Genomic DNA, 14,347 nt, shown 5'->3' with positions numbered 1-14,347 from the left:
CTTCCACACTCTCTCAAAATAAATAAACTTTGAAAAAAAGTTTAAAAGCATTTACAAATCAACAAGAAAAAAATAGAAAATGGACGCACAGATAATAAGCAGAAACAGTTACGTTATTAGTAATCAGGAAAATGCAAATTGAGAGCACCGTGTGGTACTACCCCCACCCACTGGGATGGTGAAGATGAAAAGCATGAAGAAGAATCCAGTTTTGGTAAGGATGTGAGCAGCAGGACGTGTGCCCTGCTGGGGGCGTTGCCATCGGGTCTGACCATTTTGAACAGCAGGCACTTTGAACATGCACGTGCCCTTTTAATCCAAACCTCACAGATACGTGCGTTTATGACAACCAAAGGACATACTAGAATATTCTTGGCATAAAACTGCAAGAAACAATTCTCTGAAGGCATGCATGCAGTGGAATGAATGAACCGGAGTGGTGTATTCCACTGCAGAAGCCTAGGGCGCTGGGAACAAGTGACCTAGAAGTACTTGCAATAATCACTCTGTTTTGCAGAGCTGAATGAGGGAATCCAGACACAGAAGCACACACACTGATTCCATCTACACAAAGTATAAGAACAGAAAAACTTGTCTATGTAGTTAGAAATCAGGATGTCAGCCTCGGGCAAGGCTGAAAAGCGGTATTTATCTGGTGCTGGTAATACTGTTTCTAAATCTGGGTGCTGAATATCTGAGTGTTCTGTGCACTTAAGATACGTGTATTTTTCTGCATGTATATTAAAGTCCTGCATAATTTGGTGCAGGAAATCATCCTTAAGAGTAGTTTTAAAGGCAACTACAGAGATTTCCTACACTGTGACCTTAAAGCTTAATATAAAGTATATTTTAAGTAAAATAATTGAAAAGGTGACAGACCCATGACCTATTTTGTCGTCCTACAGTTTTGCATATATCAATGGGTCTGAACCGCCTCTTCCAATAAAGAACTAATGTGTGTAAACATTTCCTATTTTCTCAAGTTGTTTTTCACTTTCTGAATTTGGGGTGCGTCTTCTGTCTTCCTGTCATAGAGGTGGCCTTGCTTGGAGGTAAATGCATAGAATGGGGAGTTTCACTTGATGGGAAATTGTACTTAGAAGGTTTCCTTTCAGCAAATGTAAGATACTCCGTTAACAGCACAAATTTTCCATCATAAGAAGGAAGAGCTCGGTGGCATGGGGAGGGAAGAGGGCTAGTTGAGCTCAGGGGCACAGCAGGGATGAGTAATGACATTGGATGGAGCAGACTGTGTGCGCATGATTTGATTTCCCCTTTAACTGACCAGGCAAAGCTTGACATGTAAACATGAACGCCTTGCTTAAGGTGCAGTCATCAAGGAGTTGGGGCTTGGTGGTGTGGTCCCCACGTTGGCTGCCTGTTCTCTCGAGTCTGTCAGGCTTCACCACAAGTCATGTGATCAGGCAAGGCCTTGGCCCCCCTTCCATGCCAGCCAGAGCCTGCCTCTTTCATCAGGAGTGGGGGTTGCCCCCTGCGATCCCCATATTTACTGCTGCTCAACTTGAGGTCAGTTAACTTTTCAGATTTTTTCCCTAAAGTCTCTTAAATGTGCCAGAGGCATTAATGCGAGCTCACGCATACCTGAGGGCGAAACTTCACCCACTGTCCTTTACTCCATCCCAAATCATGCCCAGATAGGTTGTCCACCCAGCTAAGCCCTTTAAAGAGGGGAAATGTGTGACTTGTTGCACAACAGTGTTACGGTATTCCCCAAAACAAATTCTACAGAGGCCATGAAGAAATTCAACTAGCGTGTAACATCTCCCCCACCCCAGTTGCCACAGTGGTAATCATGACAAAAAAGTAAATTCCCTCTCACATGAAAGAAATCAAACTGCTGTAACTCTTGAACTCCTGTAAGATTTGGCGAACGAGTCGAGTTGTGGGCTTGTGAGCAGAGTACGGGGAGAAAATAGTCTTCCAAGGGAAGACAGGACAATTGTGGTCTCTCCATGAAGGAACAGGTGGCATCTAGGGACACTGAAGAGACAGGTGCATATATCATGCTACCTGCTGAGCACAGCTTCAAAACCTTGTTCTTTTCTCTACACAATCGCCTGACCTGATGCCCGTGGAACAGGAAAGCAAGTGGTTAGCTCAGTACCACCGGACAGTCCTCTGGCCTGGCAGGAGCCTCCACAGCTAAGTTTGCATGGCAACAGAAGCCATTTGATGTAGTTTAGTTTAAAAATAAGGAAGGGGGATCGTTTTGCACCATGGTTGTCTGGGTGGGGTGGACAGACGGGAAAGCCAACACCAGCTTTGCCAGCCTCGGGGCAGACAGGTTCTCCAGAAACCCTCACTGGGAAGCTAGTGTGTGACCGGCTTTTCCTGCAGGCAAGATGGCAGGGGCTCCCAGGAGAAAAGGGGCTCCGACAGAGGGACATCTGAGGCTCCAGCCACTACGAAGCAGACTGGGGCCGCCTGGGCGGCTCAGTTGTTTAAGCGTCCGACTCTTGACTTCGGCTCAGGTCATGATCTCTTGGTTCATGGGATTGAACCCCATGTCCGGCTCTGTGCTGACAGTGCAGAGCCTGCTTTGGGATTCTCTCTCTGCCTCTGTCTGCCACTCCCCTGCTTGCATGCACTCTCTCAAAATAAATAACATTTTTAAAAAAGTACAGACTGACACACCTACGCTAAATAAACATCCTCAAAGAAATGAGTGTATTGGTAACGCGAGGTAGGAATAAGTAAAGAAGTGAAATGTTGAGTACGGAACAGTATTCAGTAGTTCAGATGAGCCAGTGGTTAATGAGCTGGGAGATACTATGTGGCAAGGACTGTGTGCCTCAGCAAGAATAAATTGTGTGTGTGGGGGGGGACAAACATGGAGGCTTGGGCAAGTTCGCAGGCATCTCTGAAGTGCAGGAAACTACAGAATGCAGAGAAGGAACTACTTGGGGGTAAGGGTACTTAATTTCATATATTTGGGGGGGGGAACTCAAAATGACCTCAAAAGAACATCTGGTGCTCCAAACAGGAAAGATATGGAAATATCCATATTTCATTAAAGTGAAATTTATGAATACTGAAGATAAAATTTTGTAAGTTTCTATAAAGAGGCCATCCTTCAGAAGGTAATGATTTGTCATCTTCCATTACTAGGCGTTGTGAAGAAACGGGAACCAGATTTACCCTCCTGACTCAACTGAAAACTTGGACAAAATAAAGTTGTGTGGGGACAGTGGGCACAGGACAGTGGTCCCCGTGGGTGCCCAGCGTGCTACCTGGACAGATCTTCCAGACCACAGTGGGGGAAGGGCTCTCCAAGCTGACAAACTGGAAGGCCAAGGACCTAGAAGGCACAGGACTTCGCGAGCAGAACACAGGAGAGTCCCCACACTCCAGGGGTCTCCAGAGCCTTGCTCTACTAGTAAAAGGCGTGGCTCTGCCCTGGGGCGTGGCCTGTTGTGATCAGGCTGTGGCCAAGGGTGGAAGTTTGCCTTGATTCTAGGGGTGTGGTTAAGCGGTGGGCGTGGTTGTGTCTTGGGGGCGTGTCCTTTTGTGTGGACAGTTGGGTGGTGCGTAACCATAGTGGTGCATGGCTACGTCCTGGGGGCGTGGTCGCTGTGCGAAGGGCTGGGTTCGCGTAACAATGAATGGGGCGTGGCTATGCTCTGGGGCGTGGTCGGAAGTGGGGCGTGGTTCGGAGCGAGCCGTGGTCGGCAGAGGGGAGGGACTCCGGGCTGGAGGAGAGGTCGGTAGATTCTGGGGCCGCTCCTTCGAGAATTGTCTTTGGGGAGCTGGAGGCCACTGACCGGGCAGCAGGCGGACACGAGGGGAGCGGGAAGACAGGCCGGCCCGCGGGCAAGTCAGGAGTGATTGAGGCTTAGGCTTGAGGGGCAGGTCTCGTGGGGGGGGGGTTGGAGGGGAGAGAAGGGGGTGTAGAGGAGGTTGGTGGAGTGGGAGGCGGTCCCTGGGCAAACGGCAAGGGCTTTGACCACCCGGACCTCACCGCCTCGCCAGCCGTCCTGCCTGCCTGGCCATGTGGCGCCCACTGGTCCTGCTGCTGCTGCTGCTCCCTCTCGTCCCCGTCCCCCGTGCCACCGCCGCTCCCATCCCGGATGCCAATGCCAAAAGCCAGGACGGTCTGGAAAGCATGCTTCAAGGTTGCAACCGCCTGTTGTTGGGGTTTGGGGGAAGAGTGGAAGAGGACAGAGGAGGGCCGGGGCAGACGGCAAGAGAAGTCGGTGGCACACAGAGAGAGCAGACAGATCAAGGGAGAGGGCCTGAGGGACAGAGACAGGGAGATACAACGACAGATGAAGGGCAAGAATAAGGAGAAAGTGGGACAGAATAGAGACAAGGACCGAGATAAAAGCGGGGGACAAATGGGGGTAGGGTGGGACTGGTTCTGCCCTAAGGGTCCAGGTGGACAGGAAAGGGAGGGAGGGACGAGAGGCCGGGCCTGGAGGGCCCTTGCTGTGGGGCAGGGACAGTTTCCCTTCTACCCCGTGGACTAAGTGCCTCGCCAGGAACTGCCACCGCACAGAGGAGCAGGGGCCCCTTTGCAGCCAGCACCAGAAAGCCCCTTCCTGGAACCCAACCTGTTCTCCTTCACCAGGTGCTCAAGCCAGAGGAGACGGAGGGCAGTGGGTGCTCCCAAATCGAGTTCCTCACTCCGGATGTCCTCCTGGGCTATGAGGTGGCCGCCAGCAGTGGTGCCGCAGCCCAAAGCCCAGGCGGCTGGCCTGCGGCTCTGTAAGGGGACATGGGGCCTCCCTCAGTTCAAACAGCTCACCCCCAAGACCCACTTCTTGTCCCTTCTCAGGCTCAGCAGCAGCTGTCGGGGCCGGGGTGGGCGTCAGAGCACTGGCAGGGGACAGTCCCCAGCTCCATTTAGGAATAAAGTTCTGTCTTACAGCCAACCGTGCTGCTTTCCTCTCAGGGCCAGTCCCCAGGGCCTGGCCAGCTAAACGTTTTATTTCTCGTACCTAATTTACAAGCTCCTGCAGCAGCAATGTGTTACACGATGCGTACCAGAGAGTGTGCCTCACATTTAGTTCTCAAAAACATTTTGTTGTCAAGAATAGACATAAATTATTGAGTCCCCTGGGTGCTGTCTGGAGAGACTCCCCCCGATGCTCCAGCCACAAGCTCCCACTTCAATATTGCCCAAAGTGGCAATCACATCAGACTGTTTAAAAATACCAGAGTCCACGGGGCGCCTGGGTGGCTTAGTCGGTTGAGCGTCCGACTTTCGCTTAGGTCATGATCTCGCGGTTCGTGGGTTCGAGCCCCGCGTCGGGCTCTGTGCTGACTGCCAGCTCGGAGCCTGGAGCCTGTTTCAGTCTGTGACTCCCTCTCTCTCTGACCCTCCCCTGCTCACGCTCTCTCTCTCTCAGAAATAAAAAAAAAAAAAACTTAAAAAAAAAAAAAATACCAGAGTCCTAGTTCCTAAAGCTGAAATGGAAGATAACACACACATAGAAGGGTCCGTGAAAGAAATGAGTCATTCCTAGTGGGGAACTCCTACCTCTGTTCAGAGGTGAAGAAGCACTATTTGTTAAATTAAGTTTTGAGTTTAAATTTTTTTATAATGTTTATTCATCTTTGAGAGACAGAGATGGAGTGTGAGCGGGGGAGGGACAGAGGGAGAGAGGGAGACACAGAATCTGAAGCAGGCTCCAGGCTCTGAGCTGTTAGCACAGAGCCCGATGTGGGACTCAAACCCACGAACCATGAGATCATGACGTGAGCTGAAGTCGGACGATTAACCGACTGAGCCACCCAGGCGCTGCTAAGTTTTGAGTTTAAAGCGAGGACATGTTTCTCTTTGGTTCTGTGTTCTAGTGTCTGTGGGTGTCTCTGGGCCTTATGGCAGCGTGGCCATGGCCAGCTATGCTCCAGCCTGTGGAGGGTCCCAGCCACTGTCTCGGTAGGTCCCTGCTTCATCCAAGCCTAAGGAGCTGGCCCACAATGACATCTGTTTTTAGCAGATCATGGAGCCAGGTGGATATGGGGGCATTGAGAAAAGGGGCAGGGGTCTTAGCTGGAGGCCAGAGAGGTCAGGACCGTGCTGATAGAGCAAGCTTGGCATAAGATAGGATGGGTGGGCCAGATGGTAATTATAACCTGGGCTCTCAGGCAGCGCTGGGGTCCTGCTGGTGGAGGAGCAGCTTCACCAGGTGCCCAAGTGAGCATAACTTTTGGAGATATCTGCCAGCAGGAGACGTCACCCAAATGGCTCAGGGGAGCCTGCAGGATGGGTGTTGTGCCCTGTTTTCAGGCCAGAGCATGACTAAGGTTGCTCTTCACGTTGTCTCTGGGAGCCCAGGCTGATGGAACCATCCAGTCAATGGCAGCTGCTTCTGCCCACCACGCCCTATCCAGTATCAGCAGGACCTGGTGTTGGGACCCTCTATACCCTTGGGGCATGTGCCTCAAATCTCCAAACCGACGGAGGTGTGGGGTTCAACTGCTGATTGAGTCGCTGTGCTAGGGTTTTGCTCATGGTGTTCCACTGCCTGGAAATCCATCTCTTTTCTCCTCACCTCAGCCATTAGGATGGAAGAGAGTGAGACATCAGTTCAAAACCCATAGAAGATATTATGAACACTATGCCAGAGAGTTTGAAAATCTGGATAAAATGGACAACTTCCTAGAAAATACAACTTACTGAAACTGACACGAAAAATGGAATCTAAGGTTTAAGATCTTCCCATCAAAAAATCTACAGGCCCAGTTCACCTCATTAGCAAATCCTTCTAAACACTTTAGAAAAATATAAATGACAATCTTACATAGACTCCCCTAAAGAATAGAAAATGTGTGTTAGGAAACCAGAATAGCCTGGTTGCAAAACCTGAAAAGTAAAAAAAAAATTTAATGTTTGTTTTTGAGAGAGAGAGAGAGCACGAGCAGGGGAGGGGAAAGGTGTGGGGGGGGGACAGAGGATCTGAAGCAGGCTCTGTGTTAACAACAGCAAGCCTGATCCAAGGCTCGAACTCACCAACTGTGAGGTCATGACTTGAGCCAAAGTCAGATGCTTAACCAACTGAGCCACCCAGGTGCCCCTGAAAAGTAAATTCTGAGAAAGGAACAATTTCAGTTCAGTATCTCTCAAAAACACAGTACAAAGATCTTAAGGTAGTAGAAGAAAGAATCACCCTCCAAAGACAAGTGTGGGAATGGTGACTTAATTAGGCAGAAAAACTCAGCCATAAGTTGCTGGCCACGAGAGTGTGTGTGTGTGTTTGTGTGTGTGCGTGCACACACATCCAAGCCCTCGAGAGAGGACAAGCGGGTTTGGGGTTTGGTCAGAAGTGGAGAAATGGCTTTCTATGAGAGGAGGAGGTACCCAGGCCCTCCCACGGGATCAGGGTCTCTGGGCTGGTTGCTGCCCATGGCCTGGGATCATCACACCTTAGAGTCCTGGGCTCTGAGCACTTCCGTTGTGACCTGGGGTAGGGGTGGGCTCCAGGCTCAGGTTCCCTGTGACCCAAAGGTGGAGGCTTGGGGGCCAGAATGAGGGAGGCTGGGAACAGCTAACACATTCTGCATGGCAGCAATTCTGGGGGGCTTACTCGCTGTGACAGCCAGTTCATCCTGATGACAATGTCCGTTCACATCCAGACCCCTGCCTGCAAATTCGATGGGGAGTGAAGGGTGAGGGGTCCCTGAAGCCACACAGGGAGGACCCTCAGAGGGCTCTTCCTCCACAGGATCTGCTTCCAGGTCCTTGGGTCTTGGAAAAGCAGGAGATGAGATGAGGGTCTTGGGGAGAGGAGGGGACCCCCTTCTCACTGACGCTGTGGACCAGCCCCAAGACAGAGATGGAGACAGAGTTTCAGACACGGGACTATGTCAGGGAGACCCCTGTGATACACCCAGGTCAGTCTGCCCTGTAGAGAATTTCAGAGCCCCTGGGGGATATGGACTGGGCTAGGGGCTTCAGGGGAGTGGCTGGCATCCCCCTCCCCCCCCCCATACCCAAATAGGGCTCTGGGAAGCATTAGGAAGAATCGGGAACCCACGGAGGCCTCTCCAGCTGGAGAACATTTCACAGCTCAGGACCCTGTTCCCTCCCGGGCACGGAGCCACTCTAGAGAATCAGGGTAAGTGAGGTCCAGTGTGGGGGCTGGATGTGAAATGCAGAACGAGAGATACCCGACAGGCACAGAGACCCGGCTCCTGTCCTCCCCAGGAGAGTCTCTTCTGAGATGTGCCCCCCATCAAAATCTGGGTCCCCATTTCCCCAGCTGTAAATGAAAACTGGAGGGGCACCTCCCACGCGAGGGGGCGTTCCCATCCTCCTGGGCTCCCCTTTGGGTCCGGGTGTGGACCTTGGGCCTGTAGAAAAGGAGGCGCGTGTTCTAACTGACTTTTGCCTTCGATAGTTTGGCATCTATTGATCACAGGACCAAACTACTGGCTTAAGGTGTTTACATCCCCTCTGTGGTCTGGTTCTCAAAGGTGCACAAGAGTCATGCCGCAAACCCTCTGTCCTCTTGCCCTGACACCTGCGTTTCCCTTCTTGCCCAGTCAGCAGTCTCGTGGCATCTCCCTCCTCCTTAGGCAGGAAGGCTCGGCCCCTCTTCTCCCTCCCTCCCTGTCTGTTCCTGCGCATGTTGAGGCCACGTGTGGTCAGCACTGTGTGGCACTGCGTGCCTCTGTTTTGGGGAGGTATCTCCACTCTCTTCCTCTCAGCCCTCCTGCCCTCATGCCGGGGTGACCGGTGCTCCCTCTGCAACCGGGTGGAATCTGTGGCCCAGGCAGATCCACCAGGAAAACGTGAATTTTTCTGCAACTCCAATTTGTAAGGACAAGTACCAAGCCTCCTTTCTAGAAAAGCTACACTGCCACCAGTGGTGTGTGAGAAAAAGCCGGTTTCCTCTCATCTTTGTCAGCTCTGGATTCGGAAACTTTAAACATCTTTTTGGCCAATATTTTTACAAGAGCAAAATAAATGGAGTTTCCATCCCCCCCCCCATTTATTATTTAATCAGGAGTAAACTTGAGGGGACGAGCACTTCCATTATGGAAGAATAAGGACATCTGAACATCTTCTGTTCCATCAAAGCAGCACAGCATTGACAAAATAATTGTCACAAGAAACGTTTCCAGAACTTCGGAAAGTGACCAAAGGCTTGCAACAATCTGACGAGACTTTATTCTAGAAAAATGGCCGAATCCTGGAAAACCAGCAGCCTCAGAAATCCAGCAGTGAAAACTGGCAGCAGCCTCGCAATCAGCCGTTGGAGGGACCCAATGGGCTTGACGCTCCCCAGAAACCCCATCCCCAGAGAACTGTCAAGACTCCGCAAATGGCAGCTCCCCAGAAACGCCCATCCACAGGAATTGTCCTTATTTTCCCTGATTGAGAGCTCACATGGGAGTAAAGCCCAATCCCTGGGGACATTTGTCAAAAACAGTGGCATTTCAGTCACATTGTAGCTAACTGGGGAGATGGTATCAGTTGAGGCAAACAAGAGGCTGATCAAGAAGTTGAAAGGAAAATTGGGAGACTGAGAAGCTCTGACTCACTGCCCCTTATCTAGGAGGCTGCGCACACGCACAGGAAATAGCATGGCCAACGTTTATCTCTCCCATCTGCTTGGTCTGGAGACTGAGCAAACAGGAAGTAAGGGCTAGGGCAGTTCTTGACCGCTGTGGCAGTGAGGGGGGTCCCAGCACATGAGGGGCCACTTGCCAAAGCCTGAGAGACTTGCCATTTTAAGGGACTGTCCAGCCATCTGCAGAAAACTCGGATAACCAAGCAGAGGCTTCTCACAACAAAGGATACAGACTTAACAGAATTCATAAAAGAAAATCACCAAATAAACAGCACAACAACAGAAGAAAACCTCTGAGGAGGGGGGAGGGAATCTCGTTGCCACATTGTTATTTAAAATATCCAGTTTTAGGGCATCTGTGTGGCTCAGTTGGTTAAGCGTCTGTCTTCAGCTCCAGTTGTGATCTCACAGTTGGTGAGTTCGAGTCCCATGTTGGGCTCCGTGCTTCAGCTTAGAGCCTGGAGCCTGTTTTGGATTCTGTGTCTCCCTCTCTCTCTGCCCCCGCCTTCCCTCACTCAAAAATAAAGAAACATTAAATTTTTTAAAAAATATCCAGTTTTACATAAAAAGACATGCAAAGACACAGAAAAGTGTGGCTTATCCATTCCACACTGACACCACAGAGCCCAACGTGGGGCGCGATCCCACAAACCGTGAGATCATGATCTGAGCTGACATCAAGAGTCAGACACCTCACTGAGTCAGCCACCCAGGTTCCCCGAGGTTTGTCCATCTTAACTGCTCTTCGCAAAAAATAAAATTTTGGTTTTACTCATTTTCTCTACTGTTCTAGTTTTCCTATTTTGGGTGATTTCTGCTCCAATCTTTATTTTTTCCTTTCTTGTGCTTACTCTGTATTTAATCTACCATATCTTTTCTAGTTCCTTGAGGTGGAAGCTGAGTTTGATTTGGGGTCTTTTTCTATCAAAGAACTCAGCACTCTAATGTTCTCTTTAAACCAACAGTTCGCAAACCGTGGCCCATTTGACAAGCCCAGCCCACCACACGGTTTTGTACTGCCCCTGACATAAGAATGGCTTAGCATTTTTAAATGATTGAGAAAAATCCAAAGAAAAGTATTTTGTGACACCTGAAAATATGCCAGGTTCAAATTTCAATGTCCAGAAGTCAAGTGTTACTAGACCGTGACCTCAACCACCCACTTCCGTATGGCTGCTTGGGCAGAGTCAAGCAGGTGCATCGAAAATCAGCTGCCAACAGAGACCAAAAGAAGAAAAGTGAACTTCAAATACTTTACTTTTTAGACCTAGTGGAGCAAAGATTATTTTGTTATTGACTTAGATGGCAAAGCATTGTGTTTACCATAACAAACCAGAGCTACGCCAGAGAGTGCAATAAACACTGACCTTACCAGGCCAGACCCAGTTCACAGGAGGGCGTCAGAAACATAAGAAAGCTGAAAAGAGATGATCTCATTGCATCAGAATGTCTTCACAAAAATAAAAATAAGTAAAAATGAGGCTGCAACTAAACTAACTTTCTAGCCAAGCAAAGAGAGCCACCAACCTAATGGCAGGTTAATTAAATCAAGACAGAGACAGCTGAAAAAAAGAAATGTGCACAGAGAAGATAAACATATTCTGAGCCATTTGGCCTCTTAGTGAGAAGAAGGGTCAAGGACATTGCGAGCAACATCAATAGTCAATTTCAGAACAAGGCAAGCGACTTTGAGTGGTTTTCCTCATCTCTCAGAGTTGAGAGCTCTCACAAATACCATTCAGGATGTTCATTCATTTGAGAAGCCAATGCCAAGTTCGAAGTCATTGAAGAATTAGCCCCCATGGATATCAAGAAACAATTATGGGTGAGAACATTTTCAAAGACCAAGTTCAGAAGAGCAAATGAAACTCACAGTTGATGCTCCTGATTCATAACACAGGATAGGTTGAAACAGCTTTCACAAAGTACCTCCTGATAAATAAGGCAATTAATTAATAACCATAGACTCCCAATGCCATAGATTTTCAAAAGCTTTGTACACTTGTCAAATGAAGTCTCTTTCTGCTCTACAGATGTTTTTGCCAACGTCGATAAGCCATGCATTGTAGAAGATTCGCTGCTTGATGAATTCCTTCAGCTTTTGTACATCCAGAAATTATTAAGTGCCTCCGTTCTAAAAAGATATTTTCACTGGGTACAGCCTATTTTGTTTCCTTTTAGTCCTTTAAAGCTCGGGACTTCAGGCTTGCTGACAGGAACTCGGTGATCACTCCTACATTTATTCTTCTGTATAGAATGCATTTTTTTAATTTAGATTTTTCTATATTTTCTTTCTGTCACTGATTTTAAGCTGTCTCATTGTTTTTTGTTTGTTTTTTTTTAATTTATTTCTGAGAGAGAGAGAGAGTGAGCAGGGGAGGGTCAGAGAGAGAGGGAGATACAGAATCTGAAGCAGGCTCCAGGCTCTGAGCTGGCAGTCAGCACAGAGCCTGACGCGGGGCTCGAACCCACGAACTGCGAGATCATGACCTAAGCAAAAGTCAGACGCTCAACCGACTAAGCCACCCAGGCGCCCCTAAGCTGTCTCATTGTTTGCTTCACATTCCTTGTGCTCAGAATGTGTGTATTTGGTTTTCATTACATTTGGGAATTTGGGAATCATTATTTCTTCAAATACTTTTCTTCCCACCCCACTCCTTCAGATTCCAAGTACACGCTTACTACGTGACTTGACTCTGTCTCACAGCTTGCTGATTCATTTTTATTTAGTCATTATTTTCCCTCTCTGTATTTAATTTTGGACAGTTTCCACTGCATTGTCTTCAAGTTCACTGATCTCTCCTGCACTGTCTCACACCATTAATCCCACCCAGTGTATTTTTCATTTGGACATGGCTGTTTTCTCTTCCAGAAGTTTGACTGTCCCCTTTTTTATAATCTCCACATCTCTCCGTGGCATGATCGATGTTCTCTAGCTTTCGGAACATATGGAATACAGTTGTAATAACCCTCCCACTGTCCTTGTCTACTAAATCTGTCATCTGTGTCATTTCTGGATTTGCTCTGATTGATTTTTCACCTCACTATGGGTCATATTTTCCTGCTTCTATGAATTTCAGGTAATTTTTTTTTTTATCACAGATCAGACGTTACAGAAAGATAGTTTGTCACTTATTCTCTGTAGCTAATCTCTCAGGGTTTCCTGGTGAGTCCGCAAACAACTGAAATCGGTTTTCCCAATGCCACTCCTCAGCCTGTGTCAGGACAGATTGATCTGACCTCTTTGCTAGTTCATGGCTAATCAGTGTGCCCCCCCAAATGTTCAATGTTCACTGTTCTCAGACTCTGCAGTGTTCGCTCTTTCCTTTTCCTCTTTTTAAAATTTAAATCTTCCTCCTCTTCTTCCACCACTTCCTCCTCCTCCCCCCCACCCTTTTTTCCTTATTTAGGACTCAGTCCATGGTTTGGTCTTCACTGTATATAAGTAAACAGCATGCTGATGGTTAATTATATGTCTTTACATTTTTCTTTGACACCAGACACAAAAGAATATGTGCTTTTGGGTTCAAAAAGAAGCAAAACTAATATAAGGTGCTAAAAAATATATTATTTTCCCTTAGGGAAGAAGGAGGACAGTAGTGGGCTAGGGGGTGAGGAGGATTTCTGGAATTCTGGCAATGCTCTATTTTTCACTCTGTGAAAATTTAACTGTACATTATTCCGTGTAGTTTTCTGTAAGTCTATCATATGTCTATTATAATGCTTTTTAAAAATAAAAAAGTTTACTCATTTATTTTGAGAGAGAGAGAAGGAGAGCACGAGCAGGGGAGAGGCAGAGACAGAGGGAGAGAGAGAATTGCAAGCAGGCTCCAAGCTATCAGCGGGGAGCCCAATGCAGGGCTCGATCCCACGAACCAAGAGACCATTACCCGAGCCAAGACCAAGAGTCAGATGCTCAACCGACTGAACCACTCAGGTGCCCCATATAATGCTTATTTTTTTTAATGATGACTAACACCTGGTAAAAAATAACATTGGACTCATACCCCACATCTTAACAGGGTAAATTGTGCATCAATTAAGCACTTGATTGTTGAAAAAAGAATCAAACCACAAATCCTTGAGAAGGAAAGGAGGACATCGTAATTTCTGGTTTAATTTCTGGTGATGTGCAACCCAGAAGCTACAAAAGAAAATATTGATGAATCTGACTACATTGAAATAAAACAGTTTTCCAGGGCAAAACCCATCGTAAACAATATCAGAAGACACAGCAAAGCAAGAAAACAATTTACAGTTCTTCCTATGGGGCAAAGTTGAACTCTTTTTGATTATAAGGCAATAAGAAGCTAAGAGCCACAAGCAAACAGAAAAAATGGGAACGAATATGAATGAACAATGCCAAAAATGCAAATGTCATTTAAAAATAGGAAAAGAGGGTCAGCTTCAGTCATGGAGAAGAACAAATTAAAATTATCTGGAGACTATGCATTTCTGCATAATCAAGGACAAATGACCTGACAGCAGCCTGGCAGTGACCATGTGGAGGAGCAGGTATTTTCGTATATTGCAGACGGAAGCACCTGGTGCTATAATAACGATGGATTGGAATATGTCAATAACCAGCAAAACAGCTAAGTCAGTTTAAGATGTGCAAACCCGTTGATCCTAATTATTTGCACACATGCCACATACCACGTAGACAAGGATATTTATTTCAGTCTTGGTTGTAACGGCCAACGATCAGAAAGCATCCAGATACCCTTCAATAGGGACTTGTTAAATACATGATGGCACGTATGCAGTGGGGGTGATGGGGATGAGGACCCTGTTTGTTGTACCTAAGT

General features: G+C 47.8%; 1 long non-coding RNA gene across 1 annotated transcript; it reads left to right on the top strand.

Moving 5' to 3' along the window:
- The first annotated feature begins 3,990 nt into the window (after positions 1-3,990).
- On the top strand, positions 3,991-4,892 carry LOC120227973. Its single transcript, XR_005527381.1, has 2 exons — positions 3,991-4,133; positions 4,589-4,892. It is a non-coding gene; the product is annotated as an uncharacterized LOC120227973 (long non-coding RNA).
- The last annotated feature ends 9,455 nt before the right edge of the window (positions 4,893-14,347 follow it).

The sequence above is a fragment of the Hyaena hyaena genome, unplaced genomic scaffold (genome assembly GCF_003009895.1).
Source record: "Hyaena hyaena isolate Hyena2069 unplaced genomic scaffold, ASM300989v1 scaffold_20, whole genome shotgun sequence".
Taxonomy (NCBI): Eukaryota; Metazoa; Chordata; class Mammalia; order Carnivora; family Hyaenidae; genus Hyaena; species Hyaena hyaena.
Note: the sequence above shows the minus strand (reverse complement) of the source record. Positions and strands in the feature narration are given on the sequence as shown.